Here is a 22497-nt window from a genome sequence, read left to right as displayed (position 1 = left end):
CAATGGCCCAGTAAGGCTAAGTGTTGCATTCAAAACACAGACCCAAGTAATGTCAAAACCAGAGTGAGAGTTCTACTCCTATAACCTTTGGCTCAACACTTATTCCAGAATGAGGGTCCAAGTACCAGGACTGTACCAAAAAATATATGATTTTGAGCAAGTTATTTAATCTCTTGGAGTCTTGATATTCTCATCTGTAAGGAGTGTACAATATTATCTACATGTAGAATTGTGGAGGAAACAAAATAAGAATGAAAACGAACAACGTACTACTGTGTGTAGACCATAGTAGATGCTGGATATATTGTGGCTGTTATTGTTACCAGTATTATTCTTCTGAGATCCACCTGAAAGTTGGATTTGTAAGGTGGAGCTTGGAAGAGAACTTAGAGCTTATTTGAGGAGATCTCTGCATGGTGATGGCATCTGGAACCGAGAAAGTAGATATAATTGTCGACAGCATAGAGAGAGAAGGGAGAAGAACTGAGGGTATAACCTTGAGTAAAGCCACACTGAGAGTTTAGAAAGTAGAGGAGGAACCAGTTAAAAACACAGAAGAAATAAGATTGAGGACATCCCAGAGACCATGTGAGCAGCAGCTGCTGGGTTTGCCATTTTCATTGGTCATCTTTGAGCAAATCATTGCTGTTGGGAGAGAAATAGAATCCAGATGCAAAAAAGGAAAAAAAAAAATAAAGAAAGAGTATGTATGTGTTGAGATATTTAAAAGGTTGGAGAAATTTGGTTATTTAAGGTGGTGATAGGGTCAAGGAAAGATTTTGCTTTTTAAATATATGGCAGATCCGAGCATGTACAGAAATGGGCAAGAGAGTTGGACCTAACAGAGAATGGGAGATGAGGTAAATAATAGCTAAAATTGTCAGAGGTAGGAGCCGGTCATAGGATAAGGTTGAGTGAGTCTTGGCAGAAAAGGGAAATATCTCTTTCTCTGAAATAAGGGCAAAGGGAAGGTAAGGGTAGAGTGATTTTGAGGTGAGGAGGAGAGAGACTGAGGATTCTTATATTGTATGCTCTCAGTCTCCCAGGCAGACTAAGTAGTCAGGTTATTTCTCTCTAATGAAGAGCCAGGGGCTGGAGTGGGAGTTTGAGAGAGACAGAAAGTTTGGAACAAAGCACTGTGGGGAACTGGCAGAGTCGATTCAAGAGCAATACAAATATGCTGGTATTGGCTAACGGCCCACCTGTGGTCAAACAGCACGACTGGGTGGTAGACTCCGTCGGCCCAGTATCAGTATCTTGACCTCCTCAGCTTCGGCAGACCACAGCGCTTCCAGAAGAAGAGGGGTTTGGAAATAACAAGGGAGCAAAGAAGTCTGGATTGAGTGAGAGAGGTTAGGTCAGAACCACGGTGATGAAGTGGAAAAATAAAGGGAAAAGCTTTGTGCTCCGTGGACAGCCAGTGGCAGGAGCCGGGGAGAATTTTAGTGAGTGACATCTTGCCAGTGGCACGGTTTTGAGAGATAATGTTAAGGTTTGTGGCGGAGGTGAAGTGAGGCAGAAATGGGAGTGTTTGCAACAGAGGTTAAGAAACTGAGAGCAGAAGTTTCATCAACGTCGACCACGGAGACTGGGCGACAGCAGAAGGCTGTGAGCAAGGATACCCCTCCTGTGGCTGTGGGAATGGCGTGACATGCCCTGAATCGGGGGGCCTTACAGCAACCTCAGCTCAGAGCTTGGCGTTTTCTGCTCTCTTCCCTGCCTGCACCGAGACTTCTGGATGTCTCCTCCCAGGAATCTTGAAAGGCTGGTATTTTGAATTCCGGTCGTCCTGTTCCTCTCAAGAGACCCTGCACTTCTGGGTCTCCCTGCAGGGAGAGAATGGGCCTACCTGCATTTTCCCTGAAGTGCTTGTTTGCTGCTACCCAGACTCCCACTACCGTCAGCCTCCCCCTCTCATTTACAGCGTGATGCCGCTATCCATTTTGCAGTCTTTGTACACATCAAAACAAACAAACAGAGACCCAAACACACCCCAGCAGGCTTATTGTCAGAGAATTAGCTCCCATGCTGGCGCAGCCAGACGAATTCAGATAAGAATAGCTTAAAATAAATCCTCCCAGGCAAACTGGTCACAGGCCAGAGCTATGGGATAACTTCTGGCTACAACCACATTCTGTACACATGATCTGTTACCCTAAAAGATTTTATTTTATATTTTTTAAAGGAGCCAGAGATAACAGAGCAGTGAATTAAAATTGCCTTCTCCCCACTGGGGCCTCAGGTAGTTGCGGAGGTATTTGGTTGGAAAGTCCGACCGCGTGGCTGAACATTCAGGAGCACCTGTTTATGATTACTTTTTGCCTCCAGGTAAATAGAAATTTGATCTTCTACCGCTGGAGGCTTCTCATCCCTACAAACATTAACCACATGCATCAGTTGGAAGGCATTCCACTCCTAGGTCAAGCCTGGGGTTCCCTCCTCTATAACCTTGAAAGCTACCTATGAACGCTCCTTGACACTTGGTACCGGTTTAACATAATGAACATCTTTGGGGACGACCTCAGTAATTACAGAAAGAAAAATAATTTTCATCTCATAGTTAACTCAGGTGGATTCGAAGCCTAGATTATCCTTACATACCTCTTCCTTCAGGGAAATCTGAGTCAAACATTGTGACATTGCATATGACAGTTTCAAATTATAACTATTATTTCAACACTCCCCCATCTGACTGTGTGGATACACGATGACCCAGCAAGGAACAAGGTGTAGAGCCTGGAGTAAGATGAACGCTTTTCAGCTGGTGATGCGGAAAATACGTATGAGCCTAGCTCGTGGCTGTTCTGTTTTCTTTCTGAGTGAATTTTTGCAAGCTGCAAGTCATTTTGTTGAAAAAGTGAGCAACAAGCTCTGGTTTATTTCATGGACCAATAAGTGAAACTATGTTTCCAAACCTCCATTTCTAAATCAAAAACTTTTGCTCTCTCTTGGCACTCCCACTCCCCAACCCAGGAGGGCTCGCTCCATTCTGAAGTGAGTTATAAAGCTGGGCAGGAGTGTGACATCGTATGTAAGGGCAGTGGTTATAGGGCCACACAGAGATGTGTTTCAATCTCAGCTCAATCACCACGTGGTCTTTTTTATTTTTTAAAGATTTTATTTATTTATTTGACAGAGAGAGAGGCAGCGAGAGAGGGAACACAAGCAAGGGGAGTGGGAGAGGAAGAAGCAGGCTCCCAGCAGAGCAGGGAGCCCCATGCTGGGCTGGATCCTGGGACTCTGGGATCACGCCCTGAGCCAAAGGCAGATGCTTAATGTCTGAGCCACCCAGGCGCCCCTCAATCACCAAGTGGTCTTGAGCAAGTAACTTAACCTCTAATGCTTTAGTCTCATCGTTTATAAGATTATCCTAACATTTTCCACCTTGCAGGGGACCATGAGGATTAAATGACATAATGCATATTGAACAATTAGTACTAAGCATGTTTGATAGCAGGAAGAGGAATTAATAATAGTGAATTCTGACCATGTAGGAGGCATGGTGCTCAATTCTTTGTCCAGAGTAGGTCACTGAATCCTCACAACAAACCTCTGACATAGGAGGTAGAAGATCCATTCTTTTTTTCACACAGAAATACAAAAAGCTCAAAGAACAGAGGAATGAGAATAAATCATCTGTATAGGAATAAGAAGTGGGTTGATGGTGGTGGTGATAGTACTGGCAGCTAGCATTTGCTGAGCACTGAACAAGTACCAGGTCTTCTGCTAATTTTTAAAATATGCATTACCTTGTTCATGTCTTCCAATAATTGTAAGAGATAAGGTACGATGTTTAGCCCATCTCACACTAAAGAAAACAGAAGCATAGAGAAGATTAAAACCTCGCCCAAGGTCCCACAACTGATTTGTGGCAGTCTGGGACTGAATTTAGCTCCTTGTGACTTCAGAAACTGTACTTTTAACTACTAGTCCAGTGATTCTCAAAGTATGATCTGAAGACACAGCATCATCATCACCTCAGAATTTATAACAAAGGCAAATTCTCCCCACCCAAGTGCATCTGAATCAGAAACTCTGGGAGTAGAATCCAGTGATGTTAACTGAGTCAACTTCTCTGTGTCTCCATGTCTTTAGCTGTGCAATGGAGACAGCCACATCACCCATTTCAAATGGTCATAATGACTATTCAGTGTGACAACCCATGTGTCAAGTATGAGCTCTGAGTTTAGCATCTTTCCTCAATAAACATTAGCTACTATTATTAGAAAAAAAATCTGTCTGAAAAGAATCAGGCATCATCCTAAAAGAATATATAAGGTAAATAAAAGTTTATACTCTTAATATATAGAGATAAACCTAAGAGAAAGGCAGTCAGTGTCCAAAGTACCTTGTTTCCCAAGTACTGTCCATCTCAGGAAGTAACTAACTGAACCAAAGATGGCGATTTTTCTACTCTGTGATTTCAATAAGGGCCGCAGACTTAGCTTAAACAGGCTGTGAATTGTGGACTTCGCTGCTCCGACTCACTAATGAGTGATAAAGAAATGGATACTTTTTCAAATATATTTTTTCTTTTTATTTCACCAGGGCGAACTGCCTCTAAATAGCCCATTTGTTAAAACACTTGGATGGAAGCGCATAAGCAAGGGTAATGGGGTTGTTTCATCAGCCAGCCTTTCTCTGTACCCAACTGCTTCCCACTTCTATTTAAAGGCACGGAAAGCTAAATGTGCTCCTCGGTGTGAGCCCTGCAAGAGCGCCAACCGCTGAAGGCTTTGGAGGCATCACCTTATCCCAAGAAAAGTGAAGAACTTGCGGGAGGCACCCTGGCTGCCTGAGAGGGAGGTGACATCTTGTGCCCTATTTATTCCCCCTAAATTTCTGTATCATCCAGAAGATAGATGTGAGGGTGTCTTTCCTAGGGCACCGCATGCCCAGGCCCTCCATCGTGGGAAACCTAAGGAATAGTATAGTCATTTACTAGGGCTGCCCTTGCAAGTACCACAAACTGGGTGGCTTAAGCAACAGGATTATGGTTTGACCGCTCTAGAGGCTAGAAGTCTGAGATGAAGGTGTTGGTGGGACTGTGAGGGAGGATCTGTTCCCGGCCCCTCTGCTCGATTCTGGGGCTTTGATGGCAATCTTTGGTGTCCCTTGGCTTCTGCTGCATCCCCCTGGTCACTGCCTTCACCCTCACATCTGTCCTCCTGTGTGAGAGTCTGGGTCCAAATGCCCCCCCTTTTTTTTTAAAGATTTTATTTATTTATTTGACAGAGATAGAGACAGCCAGCGAGAGAGGGAACACAAGCAGGGGGAGTGGGAGAGGAAGAAGCAGGCTCCCAGCGGAGGAGCCTGATGTGGGGCTCAATCCCAGGACTCCGGGATCACGCCCTGAGCCGAAGGCAGACGCTTAACGACTGCACCACCCAGGCGCCCCCAAATGCCCCCTTTTATAAGGGCTCCAGTCACATTGGATAAGGGACCCATCTTACTCCAGTACCACCTCCTCTTAACTAATTCTATCTGAAACAATCCTATTTCCAAATAAGGTCGCATTCCAGTGTAGTGGGGTTAAGACTTCAACACACAAATTCTGAGGGGCCACAATTCAACTCTTACCAGATGGTAAATGAAACTCTATCCACCAAGCAGACAGTCGTGGCCCTTTGAAACAGGCTTGGAGCCGCGTTTCTCCAACTGCAACGTGCACATGCATCACCTGGGCCTCTTACTAAAATGCAGACTCTGAGTCCACAGGCCGGGGGAAGGGGCCGAGATTCTGCATTTCTAGCCAGCGCCTGGTGAGGACGCTGCTGCTGCTTGGAGTATCAAGGTCCCAGAAGAACTGGAGGGCATTCTATTCTCATTCCTGATCTTTGACATCAGTTATGCTCACTGCACTTCATCCCAAGGGCTTGAAGGTCACCACCTCCTCACCCGGAGCCCTGTTCTAGCGCAGGGCCTAAAAATGATCGGATTCACAAAATTCAGAGACTCTTAGCACCACTCAGGTCTGAACCAGTGGAAGTGAAACATCGTCTGCCATACAAATTCTTTTCTGAACTCCGTCCAAGCACCTGGTTCATCCGCATCATCTTTCAGCCTGTACTAGAGCTGTGGTCTGAGCGCGGCCAGCGTGGCTTCTGTGTGGTTTAAGTGCCCTGGGCTCCCACTAGCAGTAGTCGAGGATGGGTTCACGTTCCCTTGGAGGGCTTTAATGAATTAATACCTAGACAGGGGGAAACATATTTGCATATAGCAAACCAAGTATTAGCATGCAGAACTTACAGAGAAGCTTTACCAATTAACAACTCAGTATAAAAATGCCCAAAGACTAGGAGGAGGGAATTCCCCTAGAAGGACGCCTCAGTGACCAATAAACATGCGAAAATATTTTCTTTCCATTAATAATTTCAGAAATTCAAATTAAAACATACTGGAATTAAAATTTTAAAAATTTTTTAAAGATTATTTATTTATTTATTTGAGAGAGAGAGCAGGTGCAGGGGGGAGGAGCAGAGGGAGAGGGACAAGCAGACTCCCCCCTGAGCAGGGAGCCCGATTTGGGGCTCGATCCCAGGACACCACGAACATGATCTGAACTAAATGCAGACATACTACCAGCTGAGCCACCCAGGAGCCCAGAAAACTTAATAAAATTAAAAAAACATTAAAACAAAATTATTTCTTGTTCGTTAACAGGATGAATATTTAAAACAGTAGTTGACGGTGAGAATGTGGAGAGCTGGGTACTCTCATTTATGGACAGAAATATAAATTGGAAGTCAATTTGGCATTACTGCTGTGCCTTACATGTGTAATCCCTACATCTATGGAGTTGTGCTTTTCACGTCTACCCTCCAGAAACACATGGATACGTGAGGAAGCATATTCAGGGGCAGTCATTGAAGTATTTATTCGTTATTGATAATAGCAAAACTTGTTGACAATCTAAGTGTACATCAGTAGGGAAACAACTGTAGTGTAGACATAGCACATAGCCTTTAAAATGAAGAAAAACTGATAACATTTCTTGGCTAACTTATAAAGTATCAGAATCTGTTCTAAGTGCTTTCATGTATTAACTTTTTAGTATGACATAGGACCTATCTTAGCCCCATTTCTGATGCAGAAACTGAAGCACAGAAAGAGCTAATAATTTTCTCAAGGTGCTTTAGCACGGACAGAGACGAAATTTGGGTCCATGTAGTCTAGCTACAAGGGATGGATTCTTAACCCTTTCAAGGCACCACATCTAGAGCAGGAGAATGGGGTGTTCTCATGTGGGAAGATCTCTAAGAAAAAATTATTATATAATGTAATGTAAATGTAAATATATAAGTAATACAAATATTAACGAATGAAAAGCAAGGTGCAAAATGACTCATATGGCCTATGTAAAAAAAAACTCCTAACATTCATACACTTGATGGGAACTTGTACCTGTCAATGCAGTGAAAAGTTCTGGAAGGTATTGTAACAAAAAAATCCGTTATCTCTAAAGAGGGAAGGGGTGGCTCTGGAAGTTATGGAGGTGGTAGAAAGGACATTTTTACTCTTATTGGCAATAACGTTTTTTTGAGGGATTATATGTTGAGTAATTATTTTGTAATTGAAATTAATTTTAACACATTAATTGACGCTATTGGTTCTTAGTTCTGCGCTGACGTGGCTCTGCCCTCTGAGAAGCAGAGAGACATCGCCACATCCCCTTTCACCCTGGATGGGCAAACCTTTCTATTCCTGCTGCATCTGCACGGAGCCAGCCTCCAAGCACATGACCTTCCCTCTCTTGTTCTCATCATCATCACTATGTGTTTATCTTCTACTAGAGTGTTATTTATTAGCCCGTGGTGGTTGTTTATGAAAGTTCCTGTTGTAATTGGGAAGGATATGAAAACTCTAGTTTGAGAGAGCCTGGGAATCCAATGGCTGCAGCACGGTTTAAAGTGGCTGATGTCTGGGGAAGGGAGAGTATTTTGGAAGATCTCTATGCTCTCGAAATTGTCTATCCTCCACTGGGTCTGACACAACATCCTCAATTTCCCTGATGAATCAAAATGACTTTGTCCCTTAAGTATAGTTTATCCCAGTTTATCTCCTGGTCCTCCCATTCCTCCCCACCACACCACCCCTGTAATCAAATGAACACAGCCTTGTGAGAAGAAATGGCATTTATAGTTGATTGTTATTTGTTGACCAAGCCGGTATTCTAGGTGATGCCTAGTGCATATAGACGGTAGATTTAAACAGGCACTTTTCATTTTTAGGCTGAAACCAGATGGCCACTTCTACTTGCCACTGCATCTAGCACATTCTGAGCTGCTGGCCTGGAAAACGATATGCTTGCAGCATATTCCAGCTCTGTCCTCTCCTCCTCTGCACTTATACCTAGGTCACACAAAGAAACCACTTCTCCCACCAAAGACACACCTTCTAGGACTCAAATTTTAGGGATTCTTTTATGCTTGACCACCGGAATACATGGACAAGATATCAGATTCTGCTTAACTCCAATACAGATAAGTTTGCTTCTATATTCCTGTAAGTGTTGTAAAATTTTTAAAAAATGTACACGTGCAAAAAAGTGAATTTAAAATCTTCTCCCACGAAAATGGATTGTAAACTTAAGTACAAAAGTGAAACAATAGAACTTCTAGAGTAAAATATAGAAAATCTTTGTGATCTTGGGTTGGCCAAAGACTTCTTAGCTACTATTTAACAAGCATGATCCTTAAAAGGAAAAACTGGTAAGTTGGACTTTATCAAATTTGGAAAATTTTGTGCTTCAGAAGATATCATTAAAAAAATTTTTTTTAAAGAAGATATCATTAAGACAATGAAAAGACAAGCTATAGACTGGGAGAAAATATTTGCAAACCATAGATCTAATAAAGAACTTTATTCAGAATATATAAAGAATTATGACAATTTAATAAGAAGAAGACAAATAACTCAATTATAAAACAGGTAAAAGATTTGATAGACATTTCACCAAAGAAGAAATTTGAATGGCAAATAAGCATATAAATATATGCTTATAATCATTACTCATTAGAGAAACGCAAATTAAAAACACAATGAGATACCACTATACACCCCCTAGAAAGGCCCTATTATTAAAAAGGACCAACTGTTGGGAAGGATGTGTATGGAGCAACTGGAAACTTCCTGCATTGCTGGTGGAAACCTAAAATGGTTACAGCTATTCTAGAAGCAGCTTGGCAGTTTCTTAAAAACAATCTTTCCATACCTCATAGGAATTCTACTTCTAGGAATCTATGCAAGAGAAATGAAAACATATGTCTACACAAAGATGTGTGCAAATGTTCATAGCAGCATTATTCATAATAACCAAAAACTGGAAACAACCTAGTTGTCCAAAAACTGGTGGAGAGATAACAAAATATGGTATGTGTATATATAGTGGAATGGTATTTAGCAATAAAAAGAAATGAAGTATTGATGCTTGCTACAACATGGAAGGGCCTCAAAAAACATGCTAAGCGGAAGAAGTCAGATGCGAAAAGACTACATATTGTATAATTCCATTTATATGAAATGTCTAGAAGAGACCAATTGATAACAGACAGAAAGCAGACCAATGATTGCCTAGGGCTGGGAGTGGGCACAGTGTCTAATTGGAAATGGTCATGAGGAAACTCTTTGGGGTGATAGAAATGTTAAAAACCTATAATGTGGGGACACCTGGCTGGCTCAGCGGGTAGAGCATGTGACTCTTGATCTTGGGGTCATGAGTTCAAGTCTCAGGTTGGGCATAGAGATTACTTAAAAGAAATTAAGAATATGTATGTATCTAGAATGTGGTGATGGTTGCAAAACTATAAATTGATTACAAATCAATGAGTTGTATTCTTACAACTGGTGGATTTTATGGTATGTAAATTATACTTCAATAAAGCTATTTAAAAAAAGGAAACTTAATAGCATATCCTCATGTGCCTGACCTGGACAGGGTCATTTGATCTATCACTCTAATAGGAGCTTAGTTATTTGCCAGCCACATTAAGCAGGACCTTTTGTCCCCAGAGAAGTTCATTACTCACGTTAGGGATTGACCAGTACTCTGTATCATTTTAAAGACAGAGTACCAAAATAGTAAAGGGCAGAGCAGATAACAAGGCTGCCCACTCTATCACATGGTGGTTACGATTCCGAGAAAATTCAACTTGCAGGAAAAAGAGCTGCCAACCTATAGTTACTTAAAGAGGTCTCAATAAGAGCTGCTGGCATTTTTGTAGACAAATACTCCCTTCTCACCCATAGTTGAAACTCTTTCAGATTAATGTGGCCATTTTATATTCTCCAATCACAGGCGACAGAGGCCCAACATGCACATTGGAGAAGTCAGAGTGAAATCAAGATGGAGCCAGAAGTCATAGATTCCAATCCCAACTCCTACAACTCAGTAAGGTAATACGTACCAGTATTTGGGAATTTATAAAGTGCTTTATGCATACTGGCCAATGTTAGTATAATTCAATAGTTTTACAGTATTTAAAGGAATTTTTATTTGTTTATTTTTTGAAGATTTTATTTATTTGAGAGAGAGAGAGAATGTAAGCAGGGGAATGGGCAGAGGGAGAGGGAGAAGTAGACTACGTGCTAAGGGGGGAACCCGACACAGAGCTCGATCCCAAGACCCTGAGATCATGACCTGAGCAGAAGGCAGACATTTAACCAACTGAGGCACCCAGATACCCCTAAAAGAATTTTTTAAATGATGGCTTATCTTAAAATCAGGGAGTCTATGTTGAATTATTATCATTGTGAATCCATATTTATGATAAACTTGATTTGAACTCATCTCCTCTCCCAAACTTTTAATTTGCCCATTGGTTTAAAGACTTTTCCTAAATCCCTCAAGCTTAAATTCATTCCCAAATTTTGCCTATTCACCTTTTGACATATTCCTTGTCTCTCTCCTTTGCTCCATTTCAATGGTTGCTACTCCAATGGAAGTCATCAGTTTCTGAGCCTGTGACAGAAACCTTCTGTTTTGCTTCTCCTTTTTAAGCCATTCACATGGCTGTCCTGATCCCGTCACTTTTCTGGTCTAAAACATGCAGTGGCTCACTACCAACTCCAGTCTTACTGTCTGTTGATTCACTAGCTAGGCCAGGAGTCTCATCTCATCCAACAGGTCCCAATCTCACTCCTCCCAATGTGGATCCCCTTCTCCAATCAAACCAGCCCCTTTCCTGTCCACCCTGTCTTGTCCATCATGGTTTATGCCCGGACGGCCCTCTTTTTATTCCTGAATATTTCCTTCAAGAATCATCTCAAGACTTACTTTGTAAATGGTGAAGTAGAAGGGTGGCTCTTGGGCCCCACATGTTCCTCAGTCTGTCCATCTTCTTAGACACCCAATGCCTCCTGATTCTGAGTTTCTCACTGAGGCCTCCTCCAAGTGGGCTTCAAAGTTCTTCTCTCTTGACCTGTCCATCTATGGTTCCATTCCTTGGGGTTCAGGTTTCAGGAGCTTTTTGGAGCTTAAATGGCCTGATAAACTAATGCATATAATAGAATAAATATAGATATACTTTTGAACCCTGTCATAACGATCTCATTTTAAAATGGGATAGAGTGTGACATGATGCAGTAGCCCAACAATCACTAGAAATACAGCATGTCATGCAAGTAGAAGGGAAACATGGGGGGAGGTGAGAAGAGAGCATGGGAGAATCACCCCAATGTCCTTGACATCACTCCACTTACTCTGCTTGTTAAAACTCTGCCTCACTTCATGGTGATGTGTGTCCCAACTCTTTTCTGGCATAGTGTTCCTGGGGACACACAGGTTTAAGAGTCAAAAAGACCTGGATCTAATGCCTCATTCTGCTACTGACTAGCTGTGCAACCTTGGGTAAGTCATTCAACCTCTCTGGGCCTCAGTCGTCTCAGCTGTATATTAGGGACCAGAACATTTAGCTCGTGGAGAGGCTGTGAAGGTCAGATGAAAGAAGATATACAAAATGCTTAGCAACAATAAGTGTGGTAAAAGGTGAATACAGAGGTGATATACTCCCTTATGGAGACTTGCTCTTGAATAATTCCATGAATTCATGTTGCACGTCCTCAGACTATTTTCAAAGATAGGGACTTTGTCTTATTTTTCTTTCCTTTTTTTTTTCCAGAATTACAATGGTTCCCTTATGTATGTATGTATGTGTGTATGTGTGTATTTATGTATATTTATTTGTCCTCATATCATTCTATAAGATTTTCCACGTGGCTTTTCTTATTCCTAAAATGAAGCACTAAAAAAAAAATAACCTCTGGGCGCCTGTTGGCTCAGTCAAGTAAGCGTCGGACTCTTCATTTCAGCTCAGGTCATGATCTCAGGGTTGTGAGAGCAAGCCCGGCTTTGGGCTCCTGCTGGGCGTGGAGCCTGCTTGAGATTCTCTCTCCTTCTCCAGAAAGGAAATAACCTCAAGTTTATACTTAGTTGTAAATTTTCAGAAATCTACATAGGAGGGCAAAACTCAAGAAGTCATTTTGTCCACCCGAGAAGTGCCATGGCCTGGCTTTTTGTTTTGTTTTGTTTTTCAATCCAGGATATCTCTAGTAGCATAATACATCAACATACAGATTTTTATGAGGTCAGAGAGCTTCTAAATGCATTCTTGTTTCAATCTAAATACCTTTTTTCTTTTCTTTGGAGGAAAATTATTCAATGTTTTCAAATACTTGACTAACTTCACCACCAGTCTTTCTCTGTGGCAGATTCTAAATAGGCTTCATATTCTAACTAATATATAATATGAGCCTTTGGGATGAAAAAACAAATGAATATTCACTAAGAACGTATTCATGCGGAGAGTGGTGTGGTGACGAAGAGCATAGTTTTAGCTTTGGCTTGAATCCCGGTTCTTACCCTCTCAGAAGGCCTGACCCCTCCTCAGCCTCAGCTTCCTCATCAGGAGAATGGACCGGAACTGCAACCTGATCCATACGGTTAAAATGAGGATAAATGGAAATAATGAATAGAGAAGATTGTACAATGTTTGGCACATAGGAGACTCTTGGTTATTACTCTACTTATACAGTTATCATTTCAATAGTCAAATATAATACAGGTAAACCGTGTTCCATTGCGCTTCCCTTTGCCGCACTTCACAGACACTGCGTTTTTTTACTAACTGAAGGTTTGTGGCAACCCCAAGTCTCGGCGCCATTTTTCCAAGAGCATTTGCGCACTTCATGTCTCTGGGTTGTATTTTGGTAATTCTCATAACACTTCAAACCTTGTCGTTATTGTTAGATTTCTTACAGTGATCTGTGATCAGCGATTAGGACTCACTGAAAGCTCAGACAATGGTTAGAATTTTATAGCATTAAAGTATTTTTTAATTAAGGTATGTACATTGTTTTTTAGACATAATACTATTGCACACTCTGTGGACTACTGTATAGTGTAAACATAACCATTATATGCACTGGGAAACCAAAAGGTTTGTTGGACTCACCTTAGTGAAATATTTACTTTATGTAATGGTCTGGAACTGAACCTACAATATCTCCGAGGTATGCCTGTACTAGGTGCTTTGACATACATCCTCCTTATGGACCTGGGACTTCTCAGATCCCAGAAGTCTAGGGAAAAGGACCGTTCACAAAAACAGCCAGCATTTCTCTGATTCCTCTTCCACTCATTCTAAGGACCTTTTCTTTTCCTATCACTATTGTTTTTTTAAATCTTGGTAAAATACACATCACATTAAATTTACCCTCTTAACCATTTTTAAGGGTCTAGCTCAGTAACATTAAGTCCATACACACTGTTGTACAACCAATCTCCAGAACTCTTTTATTCTTGCAAAACTAAAATTTTTAGTTTTTGATATTTATCAAACGTTTCCCCCTTCCTCCTCCCCTTAGCCCCTGGCAATCATTGTTCTATTTTCTGTCCCTATGAATTGAGCCATTCTAGGCACCTCATATAAGTGGAACATACAGTATTTGTCTTTTTGTAACTGGCTTATTTCACTTAGTATAACGCCCTCAAGTTTCATCTATGTTGTAGCATGCGTCGGAATTTCTTTCCTTTTTATAGCTAAATAATATTCCATCGTGTATATATACCACAGTTTATTTATCCATTCATCCACTGACGGACACTTGAGTGGCTTCCACCTTTTGACTACAGTGTTTAATGGTGCTATGAGCACAGGTGGGCAAAGATCTCTTCCAGATCCTGCTTCCAAGTCTTCTGGTTATATATCCAAAAGTATCATGGCTGGATCACAGGGTAATTTTATTTTTAACTGTTTGAGGAACTGCCATACTGTTTTCCACAGTGTGAGCCACCCTTTTATGGTTCCCTCTCAAGTGCCAAGAATCTTCAGAGGCTGTGACACATGACTTCACAGCTGCCTCACTTCTTCCTGTCTTATTCGGCCCACACAGTAGTATTGACTTGCCTCTCGTAGTGGCCAAAGTTTCCTCTGTCCTGCTGCTGGTCTTGATGTCTGCCACAACGGATACTCTGTGCACTGGTGCTGTCTGTGACTTGGTGGTGGCTCTTGTTACAGCTGAAGAAAACTGCCGGTAACAGGCAAGGATTATTGAGGGACTACCATGTGGCAGGGGTAGGCTAAGCACTTTGCTGCATTATCTCATTTAACCCCTACAACAGCCTTCTGGAATGGGCCTGGATACTGGCCTCTTGGACCAGTGTGATTCTCAAAAATGGCTGCACATTAGACTTGGTGAGGAGGAGAAGGGGGCTCTGAGGCACAGGCTTAACAGATCCCAATATCTGGACCAGGCCCCAGGCTAATTACATCAGAACCTTCAGGGAGTGTTGCCTTTTTTTTTTTTTTTAAGATTTATTTGTTTTTTATTATTTATTTATTTATTTATTTTAAAGATTTTATTTATTTATATGACAGAGAGACAGCCAGCGAGAGAGGGAACACAAGCAGGGGGAGTGGGAGAGGAAGAAGCAGGCTTCCAGTAGAGCAGGGAGCCTGATGTGGGGCTCGATCCCAGGACCCTGGGATCACGCCCTGAGCCCAAGGCAGACGCTTAACGACTGAGCCACCCAGTCGTCCCTATGACTTATTTATTTTTTTAAGTAATCTCTACACCCAACATGGGGCTTGAACTCACAACTCAAGATCAAGAGTTGCATGCTCCACCGACGGGGCCAGTTAGGCACCCCACCTCTGGGGAGTTTTTAAAAAGCTCTCCAGCTCATTGCAATGTGCAGCCAATTTTGAAAAACAGACTTCAGACCCCAGCTGCTCAAGGTGTGGTCCAGCAGCATTGAACTCGCTGGCAACTTGTCAGAAATGCAGACTCAAGCCACACCCCAAACCTGCTGAATCAGAACCCCCATTTTAATGAGAACCCCCTGGGATCTACATGCACATTAAAGTTTGAGAAGCACTGCCTTTGCACACAGAACATTTAGGCAAATAAATCCAATAGAGCCATAAAGCTTCCACCTGAGGTCTCTAAGTGCTTCCTGGTCATTAACTAATTCATCTTCCTAACGGGACACTAGACCTATTTTAGAGATGCATAAAGAAAGGCATGTTTGCAATTTTTAATTATTTGATTATTTCTCATTGTTGAGTATTCTAATTTCCATGTTGAGGCATTATAACTCCTTAAATCATTCCCTCCCTTATTATCCCTAAACCAGTTTCTAAAGTAAAAATCAAACGCAGTGAGCAAGCAGATGAAGGCATATCCATATACAGGGGGAAAAATGCCTTTTTACCCTCAGAACGGGTTCTTGCCTGTTTTTCTTGTTGCCTGTGCCGTGTACCTGAGAACCACGAGAAATGTTTCCTTCCAGATTTTCTGCAAGCTTCTACTTGCAGTTCTGACTGCAAGAGCCCCAGCTTCTCCTAAGAATTTAGCACATCATGTGCTCTTAGGTCCTATTTTCTTAGCACTCTGCTAACCTTTCCAGCTTCATACTAAAACAACAAATTAGCACTCACCTTCGCCAAACCCACAAATATTTGTACAATTAAGCAGCAAGCTTTGTAGTTAGAAAGGGAAGAGTGTTCCCTTGTATTTTGTGGCGCCAAGCAGCCTTTTTTTTTTTTCTTTTTTTTTCTTTTTTTGGTTCAGCTAGATTAAGTCAGATTAGCAATATCAGATAAATAGGGCAACTGTCAAGGCACTCGATAATAAATTGAAACATTCTATTTAAGGAATGTATAATTCAACAGCTTTGATATGTGGAAATTCTCAAAAGCTCCTAGGGAGGAGGCCTGTAGAGAAATTCATCAGTAAGTCACCAGAACAAGAGATTTTACTGGATTTCAGAAAATTAACAATCAAGGAATATGCCTGGGACAAAACCCAAAGCCCTAGAGGGTAACCAAGGTGAATGCTTTCTGACCCCAAGCTCTATTAGGGCTCTTTATTTCCAGGGGTATTGTGGGCTAATCTTCTGTAAATGATCTATGCTCACTTAGCTTTTGGTTTCTGGTTCCCGGGGCCAGTCACAATGCAAAAACAGGCCAGAGTTCAATGGAAGCCAGATCCCACGCCTGGAACAGATATGGTGCGTACCATCAGCTTCCTATTCTTCTAAGAGTAACTGTTCCTTGGCCTCATTCTTTTTGGAAGGGTGGAGTGTATTAGCCGTAAGATAAATGTCTCTATCTGAAGATGGCTTTCTGAACAAAACCTCGCCTCTTTTGAAGGAAGAGTAAAAAAGGAGAGGGTGGAACAGAATAGAAGTTTGAGTGGAGGGGGAGGAGAGCATATCACTGCACCCGGGGAGGTAAAACTCTATTTGACACACAGGCCAAACACCAATGGCATGCAGGCCCATCTTCCGAGGATTCTGTATCATCCTGGACATGGGTCAGAGGCAAAGATGCCCACGTGAAAAAACAAATAAACAAACAAACAACAAACAAACACGGAACAGAACAGAGGAAAATATTCCACCAAAGGTTTTTTTGTTTTACTTTATTTTTAAAACCACATTGCTAAGGTATGTTTGACACGTAGAAAGCTGTGTATGTTTAATATATACAACTTGACACATTTGGGAATAAGTATACACCTGTGGAACCATCGCCACCATCAAGGCCATAAACATATTCATTCCCTCCCAAACCTCCCTCCCACCTCCATTATGATGATGATGATGATTGTAAATTTTTGGTGCCTGTGGTAAGATCATGTAACCTAAGATCTACCCTCTTAGCAGATTTTAAGTCTATATTATAGTATCGTTAGCTATGGAGCCATGTTGTAGAGTAGGTCTGCAGAACTTATTTCTCTTGCATAACTGAAAGTTGGTACACTTTGATTAGAATTTTGAAATATGAATGCACGTCAGCCAGGCCAGTCTCCCTGAAAAGTCATTAGGCCTGCAAGCTTTGGAGCAAGGGGTTTGTTTGATTGATGTAGCCCACCCAGGATGAACACAATCTGTTCTATTTTCTTTCAGTCCTCACCTCCCAGACTCTCTTCCTCATTACCAAAAAAAAAAAAAAAGGGAATGGAAGGTTCCTGCCCACAGTGAAAACATTCAGATTCCTCCAAGGACAACTGTTAGGAATCTGACTGGTATTCCCCAGGTCTCCTTTGCTTAGCAAAATTGGTCACCATTCATTAGCACCCTCTGTTCCTGGGGGAAAGGAGAATCATTACATTGGGGAGTTTCTTGAGAATTCCAAACAATCTAGCAGAGGTGTCGATGAAACAGTGCTTTTTCTCAAAGCCCCTAAATTTTTGCAGGATTTAAAAACAAGAGGAGTGGGGAGAACAGAATAAGTTCCCCGATATACTTGGAATCCCCCTTCCCTTCATCTCCAACAAGCTGACGAGTGTTGATCAGCCACCCTGTGCACGCGGCGACTCTTCCGCATGGTGAGCTTGTCTCCGGTGGTTCTTCACCAATCTTCCAGAAATCTTGTCTATCTTCTGATACAATAAACCCTAGGAGTCCACACTGCATGCCACTCAGAATGTCTAGTCTTTTCTGATCTCTAGCAGTGAACAGAACTTAAATGCTAGCTGGAATGTTCCAGTGGATATCCAATGTAGAGACCACAAAATCCAATGGCCCAGGCCACAGGTACGCATCCCTGCATGACCACAGATACCACATGAGGAATGCTCCAGGGTAGAGGATAATAGTATTAGTAAAAGAATGATAGCCAACACTGGAGTCCTTAATACATGCCAGCATTATTACAAGGGCATTGTATTTATGAATTACAAGTGCATGGTATGTTTAATCCTCACAGCAATTAAGTGTTTATTATGGGGATGGGGAAAGTGAGGTACAAAGAAGTTAAACAACTTGCTCAAGATCTCACAGACAGTAAATTAATAAACCAAGATTTAAACCCATGTAGTTCAGTCCCAGACCCTGCCCTTTCAAGCATTATGCTATTCTGAAGAGAACCAAACATCCATGATTTCAGATAACTGAAGCAGTTTGATCTAAGTCCATCAACTCTGAAAATGGAGATTCCCTACCTCTTCCAAGACCTTCAGTGAGTTCCTAGGAGTAGGGCAAAGCAGTAGTCTTTGAGCAGTCTTTCAACTTGGTCTCCTAGTGAGTTGTTACAGATGCTGGGTTTTAACACCCAGCAGCCACCATATTGGATGTGTGTGCCAGAAACCAAGTTTAATGCTTTAAAGCGGTAGAATTACCTTTCAGATGGGAATGCACTCCTCCCTAAGGGTCTTTACCCTCTATGAGAATTCTCTCTCATGGCATCAAAAGAGGATAAGAAGGCAATAGATAGCCCACTACTACAAGTTTGATATCACTAGAAAGGCAAATTTTGGTATAAAATAGTAGCTCTCTTCTAGTGGCATACTCTAGTGCTGCTCGGTTGCTTCCTGTTTCCCACAATTCCTGATGAAATTCCACAGTGCTTGGCAAATTATCCAAGCATTACAGTTGTCTCTGGTATTTACAAAGCAGTGGGATTAAATAATAGGAAAGATCAATATAATTGATAGATTTGAGAACAAAAAAGGTCACATTCCTTTGGTTTGTTTTAAATAAATCAAATTAAATCCAGATCTAGCCACCACTCAACAAAATTGATGAGACATCCAACATTGGTCACTTTTCAACTTCAAAGGCTCTTTTCTCTTATCTTCAATGACATAAAATCTTAGGGATTCACATAATCCAGAGTAAGGAAGGTTCTCAGGCCCCTGTGTCGTTTTTTGCTCAGGCCTGCATGGATTATTTGAAATTCCAGCTCTGATGTCATTCCACTCTTTCTATAACAAGCTCAACCTCTGGAGCCTTTAAGGCCATGACGCCTGAGAGCCCGGTCTACACCAATACCATACAGCCCAGCTTCCTGCAGGATTGCATATAGTCTGCACTGTTTTCTACAGAAATCAGTTCATTTTGATAGTAATTACCTGAAATAACAGCAGATCTCTGCAAGTTAAGGGCTTTGTCGCACAAGACTGCCCTCCTTTCAGAAACCAGTTGCAAGTCCCAGGTTGTCGAATGTACTTCTAAACAACTGGCTATAAATTAGAAGTCTCCATGACCCCATCTTCAGGTTCTACAATTTGCTAGAACAGTGCATAGAACCCAGGAAAACACTTTACTTGCCCTTACTGTTTTATGATGGACACAACTCAGTAATAGAAAACGGAAGAGATGCGTAGGGCAAGGAACGAGATAAGGGTGTGTAGGCAGTTTACCCACGCTCTCTGGGTGTACTGCCCTCCCAGGACCTCTAAGTGTTCACCAACTCAGAAGCCTTCCAACCCCTGTCATTTAGGGGGTTTTATGGAGGTTTCATTATGCAGGAATGATAGATTAAATCCTTTGGCCACCAGTAATTAACTCAACTCCAGCCCCTCTTCCCTCCTCAGAGCTTGGGGCTGGAGCGTAAAGCTCTAATCCCCTAATCACGCTTGGTTTTTCTGGTGACCAACTTCATCTTCTAGCAATCATCTCATTAGCATTCAAAAGACTCTTATCACCTCAGATATCCCAAGGGTTTTAGGAGGTTTGTGCCAGGAATTTGGGACAAAGACCAAATATCTATTTTATTATATCACATGTGGTAATCTGGTCTTTGTCCCCTGTAGTGCTCATAATTTTCTGTCTCCCCTTACCATTCTTCAGAATCATCTGTAGTCAGACTAACCTTATTAGTCCTTGAAGTACACAGCCTCATCCTACCCTTTCTTATGACAATATGGTGGGCATACTTGATAGAGCTTATCTTTATGTTATTGAGAGAACACTACATATCACTTATTGTGGTTAAACTTGTTCTAAGCACTCTCCATGTTTTAACTCATCTAATGCCTACAACAGTCCTATGAAGTAAATACTATTATTATCTCCATTTGACAAAAAAAAAAACAAAAAACTGAAGCGCAGGAAGATTCAGTAACTTGCACAAGGTCAAAGAGTAGTGGAGCCAGGATTCAAATTCTCTTCTTGCTCTGAAATATAATACACTGTTATCAACTCCCTGCATCACCACCCACCTCACCAAGAAGTCAATCCTTTAGAAAAATAGTGCTGTTGTCTCATCTGAGAGAAAGAGGGGAGATGCTGCATTTCTTCCCCTATGAGTCTATAGCAGAAAAAAAAAATGCCACTGCTGTAAGATGCTGAATTTTCAGAAAACCATTGGTTAGAGAAACAAATATCCCTAAGGCTCAGAGTCAGGCAACATCTCTGAGACACCAAGATGGCAGAAAGGGCCTGGGCTGAGTTCAGTGATTCAAGAAGAACCAGCAGGCTTGTACCTTGAGGAAAAAGCAACATGAATGATGACAGAGAGCATCAGGGTCCCTGGCAAATATTACAATGGTTGAGCATTGTTCTCCCTGACCTCTTGAAAACAACATAGAGGCTTGAGTAGCAGTTTACTCAGAGGGCAGCTGTAACAACTAAAGCAGGAGGCTGGGGCTCATTAGGATGGGCCACACCATGGACTCCAGCACCTGTTCTGGATAGAATCTACTGGGGCTATCCCCGTATTTACTTTAACATCAGGCCACCAGCAGCGACGGTAGCTCATAACAGAGCTACCATTTTCCAGGAGCACTGTAGTCCTCCAGCCTCAGGAGGGCACACCTGATTAATAACTCCATGGTTGAGGTGGAGTAAATGGACTGTTATTGACTATTGCACACTTGTTGTCGCCCTTGGAGTTTCCTAAACATATGAACAATATAGTGCATGGAGGGGGGAAGAGTTAGAGATTAGAGAACTCTGTAAAAGAGAACAAGGCTTTGGAATCCAACAAGCTTGGGTTCAAATGCTGACTCTGCTATTCCCTTGCAAATTGCTCTTGGGTGAAATTATTATACTCCTCTACTTCCATCTCTAATTTGTAATATTGGGACCTATCCCTGTGACTATTGCTTGTATTTAGTGAGATAGTGTTTTCCAATTCAGCAATTCGATGTTTCAGGCATTGTTAATAACTGGCAAATGATAGGAGTATTATGATTACTATTTCTTAAATCTACCTTACCTTTATTTTCTGAAAAATGCTGTTGCCTCACAAGGCTGTTGGGAGAATAATTAAATACAGTTAATAATTCAAAGTGCCTTGGGTTGGGGGCACCTGGGTGGCTCAGTCAGTTGAGCGTTGGACTCTTTCAGCTCAGGTCATGATCTCAGGGTCCAGGGATGGAGCCTTGGGTGGGTCTCCGAGCTCTGCCTGGAGTCGGCTTGGGATTCTCTCTGTTCCTCTGCCTCTCCCACCATCCTCTCACCCCGCTTGAATTCTCTCTCTCTCTCTCTCTAAAAATAAACAAAATCATTTAAAAAAAAAAAGTGCCTTGGAGTGGAAGTACCCACAATATACAGATTTCTAAAACCAAAACAAGCACAACTCCTTCACATACCTCTCCTCCTCAAGCGCCCCTAGCGCCCCTTTTCTTCATGAGGTCTTGCTGTAGAATGATTGATTTTTCTCATTTGGGTGGAACTCTTTGAAAGGAGAAATACAATGAAACCTTGTTATATTGCTTGTCTATTCCCACATTCAACATTTCCCTGCCTGTAGTGTTCCCAGTTCCTTGAAAAATGAAAACAACATGGTTTTCTGTGTGTCTTTCAGTCTTCAAAGAACTCTCCTGCCTGCCCCTGGCACTGGAGGCCTTGGACATGTCTCTTTATGCTGTTGTTTAGTGACGTTTTGCATGCTTTTTAACAGCATCGGCCTCTCCACCCGCATGGGTTCCAGCTATCTTGGCAATGGTGGGGGTGTTTTTCATTGTTCTTGCAGAAGGCAGAATTTGGCTGCTTCCACTGCAGCTGCTCAACTTCAGCAAAGATAGAAATGTGAGGGTCCGAGACATCCTTTAAACAGACTTCCTTCTTTTCACATTAGGTTGAATCTTTGAGGGTCAACCATTATAATCACATTGTGGCTTTAATGCAATGGGAAGCAGTAATTCTAATGTTGCTGTTATTGTTTAAACTGTATGTGCTTCTATGCAGTTGTAATACTGCTGATGGTTTATTTGACCGATGCCACTCAAATTTTGACCCCTAAGAGTCTATGCCAATAAAGAGTT

The sequence above is a fragment of the Ursus americanus genome, chromosome 20, assembly GCF_024610735.1.
Source record: "Ursus americanus isolate L20-20 chromosome 20, mUrsAme1.1.p, whole genome shotgun sequence".
NCBI lineage: Eukaryota > Metazoa > Chordata > Mammalia > Carnivora > Ursidae > Ursus > Ursus americanus.
This window is presented reverse-complemented; position numbering follows the sequence as displayed.